Raw genomic sequence first — 15,574 nt, 5'->3', positions numbered from 1 at the left:
TGGTCTGTTTCCTTAAAGATTACTTTCAGTGCACCCTCAGGAACCCTAGGAGGCAGTTCTACTCTGTCCTATAAAAGCACTATGAATTGAAATATATTTGACAACAAATAGATTTTTTTTTTTTTGGACAGGAAATACAAGGTGGATCTACTCCTTAAAATGAATTTTCAGTTACACAAAAGCTGAATAATTCCTATGGTGCTTGCCAAAATTTTATAAGGGCTTTCTAGAATTCTCTCCTTGTCATTCCTCACACATACAAAAAATGATAATAGAGAAGTCTTATTGAGCATGTATTTGCCCTGCCAACAATCATTATGAAACAGATACAAGGGAGCTTCAAAAGTTGGTGGAGAAATTCCATTCTCTTTCCTTTCCATTTTTCCACCACTTTTTGAAGTCCCTTATGATACAGGTATGGAGTCCTGGTGTGGTGCTGTGGGTTAATGTGTCAGACTGCACAGTCATTTGAACCGCAAGGTTGGTGTTTCAGGCTCACAAGCTGCTCCTTGGAAATCCTATGCAGGGTCGCTATGGGTCGGAATCGACTCGACGGCACTTAACAACAACAAATGATAGAGGTAAGATTATAACTTTAAAAGATGACCTCTCAAGTCACATGGCTAATGCTGCAGAGAGCGCCAAAACGCTTTGAGCCGGAGCGTCATGTCCATTGTAAGCTGCTCACTGTTCAGCTGACGGTAGGAGCTCTGCAAACTTACGTAATGTTTTGAAGCCTTTTTAAATTATGGACACTCAAAGCTTATTTGTTTTTCTTCTAAACTTATAAAAAGAGCTATTTTAACTTGTAGTTAACCACCACACTGTGGAATAACCACAATAAAAAACAAGCTCTCAGTCATGGAGTAGATTGCTATTTGTAGAAACCCTACAGGACAAAGGAGAGCTGTTCCATAAGGTTCCCACGACTGTCAAGCTTTAGGGAACCAACAACCTCAGATCTCTCCTAGGGTTTAAACTGCCGTCGTGTAGTTAGCAGCCCAGTGCTTAACCCACTGTACTACCACTGAAACAAAAGTTCCTTGTTTATGTCTTTCCACTGATTTTATTTATTTATTTTTAAGTTTTTATTGTGAACTGAGTGAAAGTTTACATGGGAGAACATTGGCTTTACACCATAGTTTGTTTCATTGCAATGATTACAGTCTCCTCCGTGCATCATCATTCAACAGTATTTGCTTCCATTCACTGTGCTGTTGTGTTTTGTTTTGTTTTGTTTTGGAGGGGGCGTGTATACAGACACATTCAGGAATATATAATCATTTAAACAACCAAATCATTTAAACATTCTGCAAGCCTGCTTCCTGGCCACCAGCATCCAGTCCCTCTCTTCCCATGAATCTAGAGTCCTCAGCTGCACCCTTTCTCCATGTCCCCATCTCTGCCTCCATCTCTGGTGTCGCTGCTTCTCTGGATAAGGTCCCACACTCTGCTTGTGCTCCTCTCTTTATGGTCCTAGGGTCCTCTGTTTCTGGACTGTAAGACAATCAGCTGATTTTTTAACTGCCTCAATTTAAGGGGAAACAGTGAGTAATCAGAATCCTGAAGCTTATTAATATTTTATATGGTACTGTAGCTTCTACCTTTGATCAGAGTTTAAGCATTTGTTGTTAACTGCCTTTGAGTCAGCCACATGAAGAATGGAATTGCACCATGTGATCCACAGGGATTTCATTAGCTGCTTTAATTTTCATTAACTGCAAATAGTACTGGCAAGTGACTTGACATCCCACCTGTATTTGCTAAAACTGGGTAAAGGTGTAATTTGGAAGTTCTGAATATGTAGCTAAGACTTCGGCTCACGTACTCTGATCCAATCTCTAGAAAGGACGTTGTGTTTAGTAAAGTACAGCGTCAGTGAAAGCGAGGTAAGCCTCGAGATGGACACAACAACACTCCATAAGGTCACCTTGACTCAGAGCAACTCGCTGGCAACTAACAACAAATAGCACCTTGACTTACCCTGTTATCATTACAATTTTCACCAAGTGACTCGGAAAAAAAAGTGCTGAAGTTGGCAAATCTGAGAGCCTTCAAGCACTACATCTCTGAGTTGACTATAAAGACAGAACAATTGAAATCAGCTCTCTAAGTGCCCTGGGCCCTCAGAGCATAGCCTAGGGGCAGTGCATTGTAGACTTAGCACTTCATTGTAGTTTACCCCAGGATTTTAAACCTAAACACAGGACTTTGATAAGTACAGCCCAACACCCATGTGCTTCTCTATGGCGCTGCTTTCTAATCTATATACTACTTTATCATCCTTGTTGTCTCACTTCCTCCTATGGTCACACAGTTCTCCCTGCAGATGCTTCTCAGAGATCCTTCTCTACAGCTCCGTAATCTGTACTCTGTGTTCCTCTGTTACTTTAAGTGAGTACACAGTCTCCCCAGGCAGGCAGTCTACCACCATCTGCTAGCGGCACCTTTGGAAACTTTGTCCAGTTTTATGACTTGGCATTTCTATAATATTGTACGATTATTCAACTTTTATGATTAAATAGTCAAAAAACCCAGTTTTGAGTTCCTAGTATATGCCAACCACAGTACTAGATGCCTTATGTTTGTTTCCTCCTCTAATCCTTCAGTGTCTACAGCCAAACTTGGAACTTCTGGGAAATCTGTAAATGTTAAGAAAATATCAGACTAGTTTTCCCATCATTGGCTGAACACATTCTAATAGCCTGCTTAGTCTGGAGGTACTTAGAGATCTTGGAATTTCTGTCCTTCAATAAAGAAGTTTCTGGTTTCCTGGGCTTCTTTGTAAAGTACTGAGAAAGTTCCCTTGCATCAAATTGGTTCATATCTTGGAATAAACGTAACTTATAAGTGGTTATCCTCATAAGTTGAACCAGTGTGTGTGAGTTTGATATAAATATTTTCAGTAAAAAGTGAGTTTTAATCAAAAATAATATGTAAGTTTTCAGAAGTCAAGAGCAAGTCCACAAAATTCTTCCAGGAATTTGTCGTTGTTGTTGTGAAGTGCCATTGAGTCAATTCTAACCCGTAGCAACCCTGAACAGAATTTCCCAGGAGCAGCTGATGGATTTGAACTGCAAGCACTTAAGTTTTGGGAAAGCAAACTTTGGCTGAAAACACAATAAAATGTTACAACTTTTTAAAAATCTGGGAGAGCAACCATGAAGATCCTTGAAGAGCTGGCAGTTTGTAGAGGGTTCTTTTATAGTATTGAACTTGATTTTTTTTTTTTAATTAATCATCCAGCTTTTATCTGTTAGCAGTATTCACTTATAAAATGTCTCTGTAGGGGTTTGAGAAAATAAGTAAATAATTCCCTTATTTTTTCTCTCTCTAAGGAATTACTAAGGAACTCTGGTAGTGTAGTGGTTACGAATTGGGCTGCAACCCACAGGGTCAGCAGTTCGAAACTACCAGCTGTTCCACGGGAGAAAGATGAGGCGTTCTGCTCCCATAAAGATTTACAGCTTCGGAAACCCTGTACAGGGTCGCTATGAGTCGGAACCGATTCTACGGCACATAACAACAACAACTGTTATTACTAAGTAGACACCATCTTAATACTGATGTTAAGTGCCTTCTAGTTGGTTCTGACTCATGACAACCCTGTATAGGGTTTCCAAGGAGTGACTGGTGGGTTCAAACCTCCGCCCTAGCGGTTAGCAGTCCAGTGGTGATCCTACAGTGCCACTCCAGGCCTCTTTATCCTATAAAACTACTTTTTAAATGTGGAATGACATAGGCAACTAACACCTTACCCATAAGTTGAACATCTGGGCCTATCAGAAACAAAGCCAAGCCCAGTATGTGCAGTACCTTTCCTCTAGTCTCACCTGTCAGAGCAGGTCTCCCAAAGAGGAAGGGTGGTGAGAAAGAGCTTCCCTCCCTACTCAGGAAGGGTGACAGATGAACAGAATTTACCTAGATTGTTCTCCCGGTTGGTTGGTTGGTTGGTTGGTTGGTTGGTTGGTTGGTTGGTTGGTTGGTCTTTTATATAAAACAATATGTTTGTTTACACCCAGTTCAGGTAACAGCACTTATTTTGCTGCTTATAATAGGGGGCTTCAAAAAGTTTGTTCATATTGCCCAGTAAGATTTTTCTTCATTGGTATCATTATAAAAGTAATAGAAATAACTATTATTTCCAGTAAGAAGCTTTTATTATTATAAGCAAATAGAGCACTTGTTGTTGTGAAGTGCTGTCAAGTCAGTTCCAACCAATAGCGACCCTGTACAGGTGAGCTGGTGAGCTTGAACCACCGACCTTGCAGTTCAAATGGCTTTGCAGTCTGGTGTATTAACCCACAGCAACACACCAGGACTCCACATAGAGCACTTTTAGTGGTTACAAATTTCTCCATTAATGTTTTACATAGTTTAGGGAAATACTCCTTGAACCAAATAAAGTCTTGGGTGAAAAAAAAAATTTTTTTTTCTAAGATTTGGGATAAGAACTATAGATGTGAAATAATTCTGGTTTGGTATGTTTTCTTGCATACATTCGTTTTTTAACTTAATGTTTTCTCCTACTCCTATCCCCAAGGTAAAAAGAAAACTCATTTGCAAAGGGAGAAAATGAAGGCCAAACAGAAGCAGAATCCCACTTCTGCAAAAACTTGGATTCGCAATGTCCCTGAACAGAAAATGACGTTAACTTTAGAACACACACTTTTCTGCCTTGAAAACTGAAAGAAATTATTACTTTCTCTTTACATGACCACAAGTCCTTGGATGGAAATGTACAGCAGAAACTCTTGAGAGAGAGAGGCTAAAAACAACTCTATTCTATCCCCTCCCAGACTTTTCATATGAAAAGTCAATAATTAAGCAAATTGCTTAACACTTGGTTCCAGTTCCTGCATATCTGGAGTTTAAAGCGCATAATACACCATTAATTTCCATGCTGCATTTTTTATTTTAAAGAAAGTAACAGGATATCCTTACACTGACACTGAAAATTTGTCAGTTTTAGAGCCAGGAATTCCATGTTTCACAAGGAAAAAACAGAAGTCTACTGAATTAATTTTTAAGAAGAAAAAGAGATCAGATTAAATATTGCTTTGTTTTTCCTTTTGGAAACTATTATGTATAATTCTTTCTGCCTGCCTACTTTTCTGCAAAAATGAGATGTACAGACTTCAGTTCCCTGCTATGAAAAGTCATGTGGTGGCAGTTTTATAAATGTTGCTTTCTGACTTTATCAGAGTGAGAAAATAATTAAAATAATTATTGATTCGCAAGCAGTAAACACTTTTTTTTTATTTCCCTCCATTTTAGTTTAATATAATTTGCAATAAATGTACATATTGTTGTTTGTTTTATAAAGCATATTACTTTAAAAGGTTTTTACTCCTGTGATTATGTTAGAATATTTGGAATTTTAAAGGAGTTAAAGACTATCCAGCATTTGGTTTTATAATGTTTGTCACCAGATTTTTATTATTAATGTAAAAAAAGTCAATTTTTAAAAATAGTTGGACTCCGGCAGCTTTGTAAGGAAAGTTGGAGGTGTTTTAAGATTGCTTTCAATTTTCAGGATTGTGCTATTTGGAAATAAGTGTTTTACTTTTGTCTGCAATCTGGGCTCAGTTTTCATGTTTATTTTAGAAGACAACTGTTGCATCCATTTATTATGCTTCTTGACATTGTTCAGCATAGGTAATGTGTGCACTTTTGTGGACACAATCATATTTAAGTTTTTGCATAAAAATAAATGCTTCTAGATGTCATATGGTAGTCTTTTTAATCTTTTTATGTTTTGTTTTGCTTTTTAACGTGAAAGGGCTAAAGACAAAGTATAGACATAAAGACATGGTTAAAGTCAACTCTCCATCATCTGTGTGCTAGTGACTATGCCGCAGGTTTTCATTGTGCGGCGTTGGCAGCCTCCCTGGCAGAACAATGAAGGCACGATGATGCATCAGACCTGATTCAGGAAGAACCTGAAGCGTGAGCTGCTTTTATTCCCAGTCGTATCCTGCCCTGGTGGTGCTTACTCGGTGCCTTTACACATAGCTAGTTTGGGTTAAAGAGAATAGTTTGGTGTGTGATGTGGTCTTGCTAAGCTGCAGTTGACATGGTGCAAAACAGTGAAAGTGAACTGTGTCCAAAAAGATAATTATCTTTGTAAACTTTGTTGACAGCTAATGTCACTTACAGATAATGAAGAGTTGGCTTTACATTGACTCTGAAGAAAGATGAATCATTCTTTTAATTATGCATAAATATATTCAGGCATCAAAAGATGGGCTATAGAACATTCTCTTTTAAAAGAGCAGGAAAAACCCTATTGTTTCTTAACGGCCTCTCAGAACCCTTTAGAAGGAAAGTCTAATGCCTCCAGCATACTGAAAAAGAGTATCTATGCATAAGTGCCGGAGAAGTCCCTCATGTGACCACTAGGCATGTTCTACTCACTCTTTGCTCAGATGGCTTGATTCGTGACAGCCACCAATGTATCACCAACAGAAGCACTGGTGGGCACCTTCCTTCATTCAACTCCTCCATTCCTAGCATCACCAGTTACTAGGCTGCCTGAGTGGTAACTCTGTTCCGCATTGCACCCATCCTGCTGCTGCCGTTTTGTAGGAGAGGAGTCCCTAGAAGTATGTGGTCCTCCTAGTGAGTCAGTGCTCCACCCTAGTGCAAGTGTATGGCACTAAGGGAAGGAAAAGCAGGATGGCAGAGTAAGGAGGGACTTGTTTAAGGGACATATGTCAGTTTTCCTTTGAAAAAGGAAAACAAAATCCCTTATGAATTTTGGTATTCACATCTCAGAGAAATACAACACAAAAGTGCAGACTTATATTTGAAAATTAATGTTAACCCTTTGTGTCTAGTTTGGAGCTTCTTGTATTTGTCTAAAATTACAAGCCAGAATTTTGTATCTCCTTTGATAAAAAGTGTGTATAATGTAAAGTAGTTTTGCATATTCTTGTGCTGCACATGGGATGAAATTTTTAGAATTTTTTTTTAAGACTTGAAACAGAACCTTGTAATTTCTGTAAATGATGAGTGTAAAATCCTACCATAAAATGCTAAAAATATGCACTGTTTCAAATAAAACCAAGAAATGCAGCATTATATAGTAGTGTGTAACCCTGAATATTCATGTATCCCCTGGTATGGTCACAAGCTGATAAAATGTCTTTACAAATATCTTCTGTTTAGATTTTGGAGTCTACATATCCTAATACAAAGTTAAATTCCACCTTCAAACTTCTTGACTAGTACTCAGATCTGGCTTACAGAGCCATTAGGAGTACAGAGTAGATGACACAGAGTCCTGATGTGGGAGGATAAGCACTGGACAGATAAACACAAAGTCGGGTTCAAACCAGCTGCTCCTTGGAAGCCCCATATAGGGTCAACTCGACAGCACTTAGCATCAACAATACATGGCACAATTGGATAGACATTTGGAGAACTGTGGAGTTTTTTTGATTGTTTTTTGTTTTAAATGTTTTATTGTGAATTATGTGATAGTTTACATGGGAGAACATTAGCATTACATTCATCCTATTGTATATTGTTTCACTGCCATGGTTACAAACCCCTCCATGAATCATCAGCCAACCAAAGGGTATATACCCTGCAAGCCTGCCCCTCGGTCGTCAGCACACAGCCCTTCTCCCTCTCTGGCTCTAGGTTTCCCAGCTGTATGTCTCTCTATGTCATCTTCTCTGCCTCCATTTCTGGCGTCACTGTTTTTCTCTGGGTAGGGTCTCACACTCCTAGAGTTAGTTTTTTAACCTAAGAACTTACACCATCTATGATGCATCTGCTTATCACTAATTTTAGAAATGCTTATTTAGCTTAATAACTTGTTCATGAAGAGCAAGCAGATGTGATTTATTTCAAAGTCCAACAGGAACATATACAAGATTCCATTTCTAAAGAACTTGGGCCAAGCTGGATAATCAGGATTCATTTTGTAGGGTTTGTCAGCTATTATATTTTACTTATCTGTATGTAGAGCACTTCCTTTTGTCATTTCTCTAGTAACTCTCTAGCAAAAATCATGTCATTCTGAATAAAATCTTCCTTTTGGGAAAAGGCCCGGGATCTGCTCTTCCTAGAGAAGCTGAGGAGCAGCCACACATGGAAGGAGCAGTTTAGTGCCAGATCTGGATCCATGGAAGCCAGTGAGATTGAATTCCAGAGGAGACAGGTAGATGAAATTTGTCTCACCAATAGAATAATATTCATTACTGGTATTTATTTCATCTACACTAGGCACAGTACCTGGGGCTGACATTAGTAACACTAAGAATGGTGCCTTAGAAGGACTGGCAAAGTTTTTTTGTTGGTTGTTTTTATTGTGGATTGTGTGTTGGTTTTCATGAGAGCATTGGCTTTACATCATCCTTGTATTGCAATGATTACAATCTCTGTGCATCATCATTCAACAGTATTTCCTCTGTGGGGTTTGGTTTTTTTTGTTGGGAGGGGGTGGGTGTACACAAAAACACTCAGGAATATATAATAATTTAAACAACCAAAGGGCACATTCTGCAAGCCTGCCTACAACCTGGCTGCGAGCACCCTGTCCCTCTCTTTCTATGACTCTAGAGTCCTAAACTGCTGACTCTCTCCATTTCATCGCTGGTGTCACTGCTTCTCTGGATAGGGTCCCACTTTCTGCGTGTGCTTTTTTCCCTTGATGGTCCTAGGGTCTTCTGTTTCTGGACTAAGATAATTACTCCCCCATTTTTGTTAAAACTTCTACCTATACAGTTGTGACAGTTGCAATTAGTCATTATAATGTTTGTTCACTATTGAATCATAAGAATCTTAGCCCCATCTTTTTTCACTACACCCATCTAGACAAGATGAAAACTATTCAGTGGGGATTCTCCCTTCCCCCACACACTCTAAAACTAAACTCCCTCTTGAAAACTTGAAAGGCAGTCACTTTGTGCCTTTACCACCCCATCATCAGTTTGCTGTACTATGGTGGCTTGTGAATTGCTGTGATTCTGGAAGCTATGCCACAGGTATTTTAAATAGCAGCTGGGTCACCCATTGTAGACAGGTTTTAGATAAGCTTCCAGACAAAGACACTAGGAAGAAGGAGTGACTAACTGCTTCCAAATATTTAGTCACTGAAAACCTTACGAATAGCAGAGAAACACTGTCAGATATAGTGCCAGAAAATGAGCCCCTCAGGTTGGAAGGCACTCAAAATGCAACTGGGGAAGCGCTGCCTCCTCAAAGCAGAGTTGACTGGGATGATGTGAATGGAGTAAAGCCCGTGGGACCTTCATTTGCTGATGGGGCACAACTCAAAATGAAGAGAAACAGCGGTAAACATCCAGTGAAAATCAGAATATGGAATGTACTAAGTATGAATCTAGGAAAATTGGAAGTTGCCAAAAATGAAATGGAACGCATAAACACCAATACCTTAGTTATTGACTCATTAACAACCTGTGATATGCAGATGATACAACCTTGCTTGCTGAAAGTGAAGAGGACTTAAAACATTTACTGATGAAGATCAAAGAACACAGCCTTCGGTATGGATTGCATCTCAGTGTAAAGAAAACAAAGATCCTCACCACTGGACCAGTAAACAACATTCTTATCAATGTTGATAGTTGTCCAGGATCAAGTTCTTGAATCAACTATCAACACTCAATGGAAGCAGCAGTCAAGAAATCAGACAACACAAGGACCATTCCCACCCTCCGGTACACAGGGTAGACAGGGATGGGCAATTTGGACATTGGCTACCCAAAAGGAGGGGTGCTACAAAGGCAAGAAGTGACTAGCTTATACAAAAAAAAAAAAATCAGATGACACATTGCATTAGGCAAATCTGCACAAGACCTTTTTAAAGTGTTGAAGAGCAAAGATGTCATTTTGAGGACTAAGGTATGCCTGACCCAAGCCATGGTATTTTCAGTAACTTCATATGCATGTGAAAGTTGGACAATAGATATTGAAGACCGTAGAAGAATTGATGCTTTTGAGTTATGGTGTTGGAGGAAAATATTGAAAGTACCATGGGCTGCCAAAAGAACCAAGAGATCTGTGTTGGAAGTGCAGTCAGAGTGCTCCTTGGAGGCCAAGATGGCCAAACTTCGTCTCTCATACTTTGGACATATTCTCAGGAGGGACCAGTCGCTGGAGAAGGATATCATGTTTGGTAAGGTGGAGGGTCAGAGAAAAAGAGGAAAACTCCCAGCGAGATGTATTAGCCAAGTGGCAGCATCAACGGGCTCAAGCGTGACAACAATTGTGAGGTTGGCCCAGGATTGGACACTGTTTTGTTCTGTTGTGCATAGGGTCGCTATGAGTTGATACTGACTCGACGGCACCTAACAGCAACATTTTAGGTAGCCTGTCCCTATATACCCTGTATATAGAGGGGATAGGATTGATAATTGATGTGAAGACTCCTCCTCCTCTCTCAGTTGGTATTTTGAGCTACTACATCTGTAAGTATAGGTCAAGTTCATCAAATTGTAGCAATTTACACTTGTTTCCTTTATCAAAAATTTTCTTTTATTTTCCTCTGGTTGAATTCCGATTATCAAGCCATAGAGGCTAGGTCGAATGGGTACTATCCGCAAGTTTGGGTGTTTTTGTGTGTCTCCCCTCATTTCATATCAGCTGGTTGCTTCGCTCTCAGCTTTAGCCCTCCATGGCTATGTCCTTGTCCATGGGTTTGGGAGTCCCCAGTTCTCACCACATTTCATACCAAGCAGTCCTTCCTTTACTCTCTCCTATCTCTAGGTCAGCAGGAGTCTGGACCGTGGTTGAACTCAGCCAATTTCTTCATTGCTCCTTTTCCCCTTCTTGCACTCACCAGTAAATGACAACGTGCTCATCAGCAAGCTTATATGCATGCTCATGTGTCCCTTTGAGTTTCAGCCTTGGCAGGAGGTTTGTCCTGAAAGGACTTGATTGCTTGCCTTGTTGGCTCCCTGGCTAAAGGACTAGCAATATTAAGTAAATGTCCAGACTTAAGAGCCATGAAAGATGGAACCAGAAGCTCCCTGTTCTTTTCCATGTACTGTGTTTCAGTCAATTCTAACTGGTAGTGACTGAGTGAGATGAGTAGAAATAACCCACAGGGTTCTCTAGGCTCTCAGCTTTACAGGAACAGATGACCAGGTCGTTTCTCTTGTGGAGGCACTAGGTAGCTTTGAACTTCCAATCGCTCTGTTAAGGTTAGTGACTGAGTGCTTAACTGTTGCATCACTTTTTTCATGTAGAGAAATGCAGCTCTGAAAACTCTGCGATGCTGCTACGTTTGTGATACTGCCTCTCAGGTCCCTTTCACTCAGTTACTTGCTGGGGTCCTTCTGGTTCTCACCTACAAGGTTCTGAAAACTGTTATCTCCACATTGGTCATGGCCAAAGCACTGCCCCTCAATAACCAAAGACCAAGATGTTCATGAGGGTTCATTAGTCCCTTCTCTCCCCTTGGCACCACATTTTGTCAGTTTGTTGCTTGCATGTTACTGTTAGTCTGGAAGCTATGCTATGTTTATTTTGAATACCAGCAGGGTCACTCACAGTGAACAGATTTCAGCTGAGCTTCTAAATGAATCAAGACTAGGAAGGAGAGACAGACTACTTCCAAATATTTAATCACTGAAAACCTTATGGATAGCATTGGAACACTATCAACACTAGAATATTGATTATTGAAACATGAAGCGCACCAGAATATTGTAAGATACAGTGCTGGAAGATTGGAGCCCTCAGGTTGGAATGCACTCAAACCTGAGGAAGAGCTGCCTCCTCAAAGTAGAATTGACCATGATGACAAGAATGGAGTAAAACCTTCAGGACTTGGAATTTTCTCATGGGACACAACTCAAAGTGAAGAGAAACAGCTGTAAACATCAATAAATAATCGAAACATAGAATGTACAACATATGAATCTAGGATAACTGAAGATTGTCAAAAATAAAGTGAAACTAATAGACACCAATATCCTAGGAATTATTGGTGTTGGCCATTATGAATCTGTCAATCACATAGTTTACTATGCTGGGAAAGACAAATTGAGGGGAACAGTGTCACATTCATCATCAAAAAGAACTGTCTTTAACATATCTGTCTTGAAGTATAACACTGTGATAGGATAATATCCATGTGTTTACAAGGAAGATCAGTTAATACCATAAACTGTTCAAATTTATGCACCAACCACTAAAGCCACTCATGATGAAACAGCTTCAGTCTGAAATTGATCAAACATGCAATCAAGATGTATTGCTAATTACTGGTGATTGCAATACAAAGGTAGGAAACATAGGCAGGATCAGTAGTTGGAAAACATGGTCTTGGTGACAGAAACGATGCTGGAAATCGCATGCTAGAGCTTTGCAAGACCCATGACTTGTTCATTGCAAATACCTTTTTTAAACAACATAAAACACGACTATACACATGGACCTCGCCAAATGGAATACACAGAAATCAAATTGACAACATCTATGGAAAGAGACTGGGAAAGTTTCATATCAGCCAAAACAAGGCTTGGAGCAGACCATCAATTATTCATATGTAAATTCAGGCTGAAGTTTAAAAAATTAAAACAAGTCCAAAGAGCCAAAATATGGCATTGAACACATCCCACTTGAATTCACAGATCATATGAATAACAGATTTGATGCATTAGACACTAAAGACTGAAGACCAGAAGAGCCTGTGGGATGACATCAAGAACATCATACAGGAAGAAAGCAAAAGGTCATTGAGAAGACAAGAAAGAAAAGACCACAATGAATGTCAGAAGAGAATGAAATTTGTATAGAGATGGCTAAAGCAAATGGAAGAAATGAGGAGGTAAAAGACCTAAATAGAAAATTTCAAAAGGTAGCTCAAGAAGGCAAAGTCAAATATTATAACAAAATGTGCAAAGACTTGGAGTTAGAAAACCAAAAGAGAAGAACACACATTCCTAAAGCTAAGGGAACTGAAGAAAAAAAATAAAGCCTCGATTTGAAGTATTGAAGGATTCTATGGGCAAAGAATTGGATGAAGCAGAGAGCATCACAAGAAGATGAGAGGAGAGGAACAAACAAGATGGCGGATCAGGTGGAAGTGCAGTAAGGAGCTCCGTCAGCAACAACACAGAAGACAGGACCAAGCAGGCCCAGGGGATGGTCCCAGAACTCTGAATCACATATAAAGGAATATTTAGAAGCTCGGAAGGCTTAAAGCTAGGGGAATTTGTAGCAGAAGCAAGAAATCTATTGCTTTCTAATTCAAGATGCTCAGCTGCTCCAGGAGCCACCATCTTGGGTGAGACCAAGTGGGGGAAGGATCGGAGCGGCCACAGGCACCTGACAGAACTGCAGAGATAAAGGTGTGGACATTCTTTTCTTTTGGTATCTGTTCATTGGTCACTTGCTGTCTGCCCATCTCCATTCTGGTGACTATAGGGGTGTCTGAGCTACTGGACACCACAGCCCCACCCTCAGAGGGTTCTACTACACATGCACACAGATCTCCTCAGAATCTAAAGAGACAGTTTCCACTTAAAACCAAACGGTACAAGAACAAGCAAGTTGCTTGCTCTGGAAACATCAAGGCAAGTGGTTGGGCCCCCTCAGTGCAAACCACCTTCCAAGACTAAGACTCAGTGGAAATACACATTGATTGGTGACTACGCTCGTCACGGATAAAGGGAAGTGAGGGAAAAACAGCCATGAAGTGGCGAGCTAAGCCCTACAAAGTTCAATAGACTTCTGTGAACCCGGGTGAAGATCTGGTTGGCCAGCAGTGTGGCAAGACCTGGGGACTCTTGGGCCCAGCATCAGTGTCATAGCCACAGAGGACTAAAGTGGAGAGTGAAGCATCCACTGATAAGAAGAGAGGGCATATGCACAAGAACACACACATTTGCAGATAATACCCACTTGACCTGGCTTCAATGACTGGATGATCAGAGCTCAGCCAGAAGAAGAAAGAAGAAGAAAAACAGCGTAATCTGATACAATTTGATGAACTTGAACTACACCTATGGATGCAGTAGCTCAATAGAGGGAACAAATCCTTAAAGCAAGAATCATTCCCACCCCCTCCATACACAGAGTAGACAGGGATGGGCAACTTGGACATTGGCTACCCAAAATGGGGGGTCTACAAAGGCAAGAAGTGACTGGCTTACTAGCTTTCAAGAGCAAAGCTAGATTCATAGGGCATGGAGGAAGGTAGAATCTCCACTGAGTAGTATACAATCTGTCTAGGCGGGGCTGATGAAATGAAATCTGGATGGATCTCTTGTGACACAATAGTGAATAATTGTTATCTGGACTGCTTGTGAAGGTTGGAATTGTAAAGGTAGACGTTTTTTAGCAAGGAAGGGAGTTATTAACTGTTCAGCATAAGAGCGGAGGTCCCTGGGACCATCAAGGGAGAAGAGCAGAGAGCGGGACCCTTCCCAGAGAAGCAGTGATGCCTGAGATGAAGCTGTTGGGAACTTTAGATACAGAGAGGGAGAGGGGCTGTGTGCTGATGACCGGGGACAGGCTTGTAGTGTATACCCTTTGGTTGGTTGATGATGCATGGAGGGGATTGTAACCATAGCAATGAAATGATATACTATAGGAAAAAAACAAAACAAAAAACAAACGGCCACAGCCGGCCCTGAACTGTTTATAACTAGAAAAGGCCTGAACGGGGACTGTGGAACGGGACAGGCAGACAAAAAAGAAAATAAGACAGAAATTAAATCCTAAATTATGTCAACACAACCAACACCGGCATTGTGAAATTTCTCAAGAGTGAAAAGGGAAGCCCATTTCCTGATCACATTTACCTGGTGGCAATCAGAAAGTATAAAAAATACCAAAATACACACCCATCTAAGTAGTAAGGCCACAGATAACCCCTGAATATGCACAAAAAACCGAAGCACATGTCCAGAAACGAGACCTCCACTCTATACTGGAAGATGGGCAGGATTTGGAAATGCCTGAGAAGGAATTCAGAAAAATGATTTAAAAATGTATCAAAACACTATATAATGGAGTTGAGAAAAATAAATCAGGAAAGCGCTACAGGAACAATCAAATAAGAGATACAGCATTGGACACAATTCGAAATCCACAGAAAAAGGTCCAAACGATTAATAATAGAATATTAGAAATGGGCAATACACTACAAGGGCAAAGGAGTAGAATTGAAGAGATAGAAGCCAGAACTAGTGAACTAGAAGATAAATCTCTCAACACTACTAAGATAGAAGAACAAACACAAGAAAGGATAAAGAAATCTGAAGAAGGCCTAAGATTCATGTTGGACAACATGAAGAGGAATAACTTAAGAATTATTGGCATTCCAGAACAAGAACAATCACACAAGGCCACAGAGGAGATAGTTGAAGAGCTTCTGGAAGAAAATTTTCCTAACATCATGAAAAGTGAAAAGATAAGCATTTAAGAAGCACAATGAACCCCAGGATGGGTAGACCCTAAAAAACAATCACCAAGACATATAATAATCAAGCTCTCCAAAATCAAAATCAAAGATAAGGACAGGATCTTGAAAGCAGCTAGGGAAAAGAGAAGTGTAACATACAAAGGCAAGCAAATCAGATTAAGCTCG

Source organism: Chrysochloris asiatica, unplaced genomic scaffold, assembly GCF_000296735.1.
Source record: "Chrysochloris asiatica unplaced genomic scaffold, ChrAsi1.0 scaffold00230, whole genome shotgun sequence".
In the NCBI taxonomy this organism is placed as follows: Eukaryota; Metazoa; Chordata; class Mammalia; order Afrosoricida; family Chrysochloridae; genus Chrysochloris; species Chrysochloris asiatica.
The sequence above is the reverse complement of the archived record's forward strand: the minus strand, read 5'-3'. Positions refer to the sequence as shown.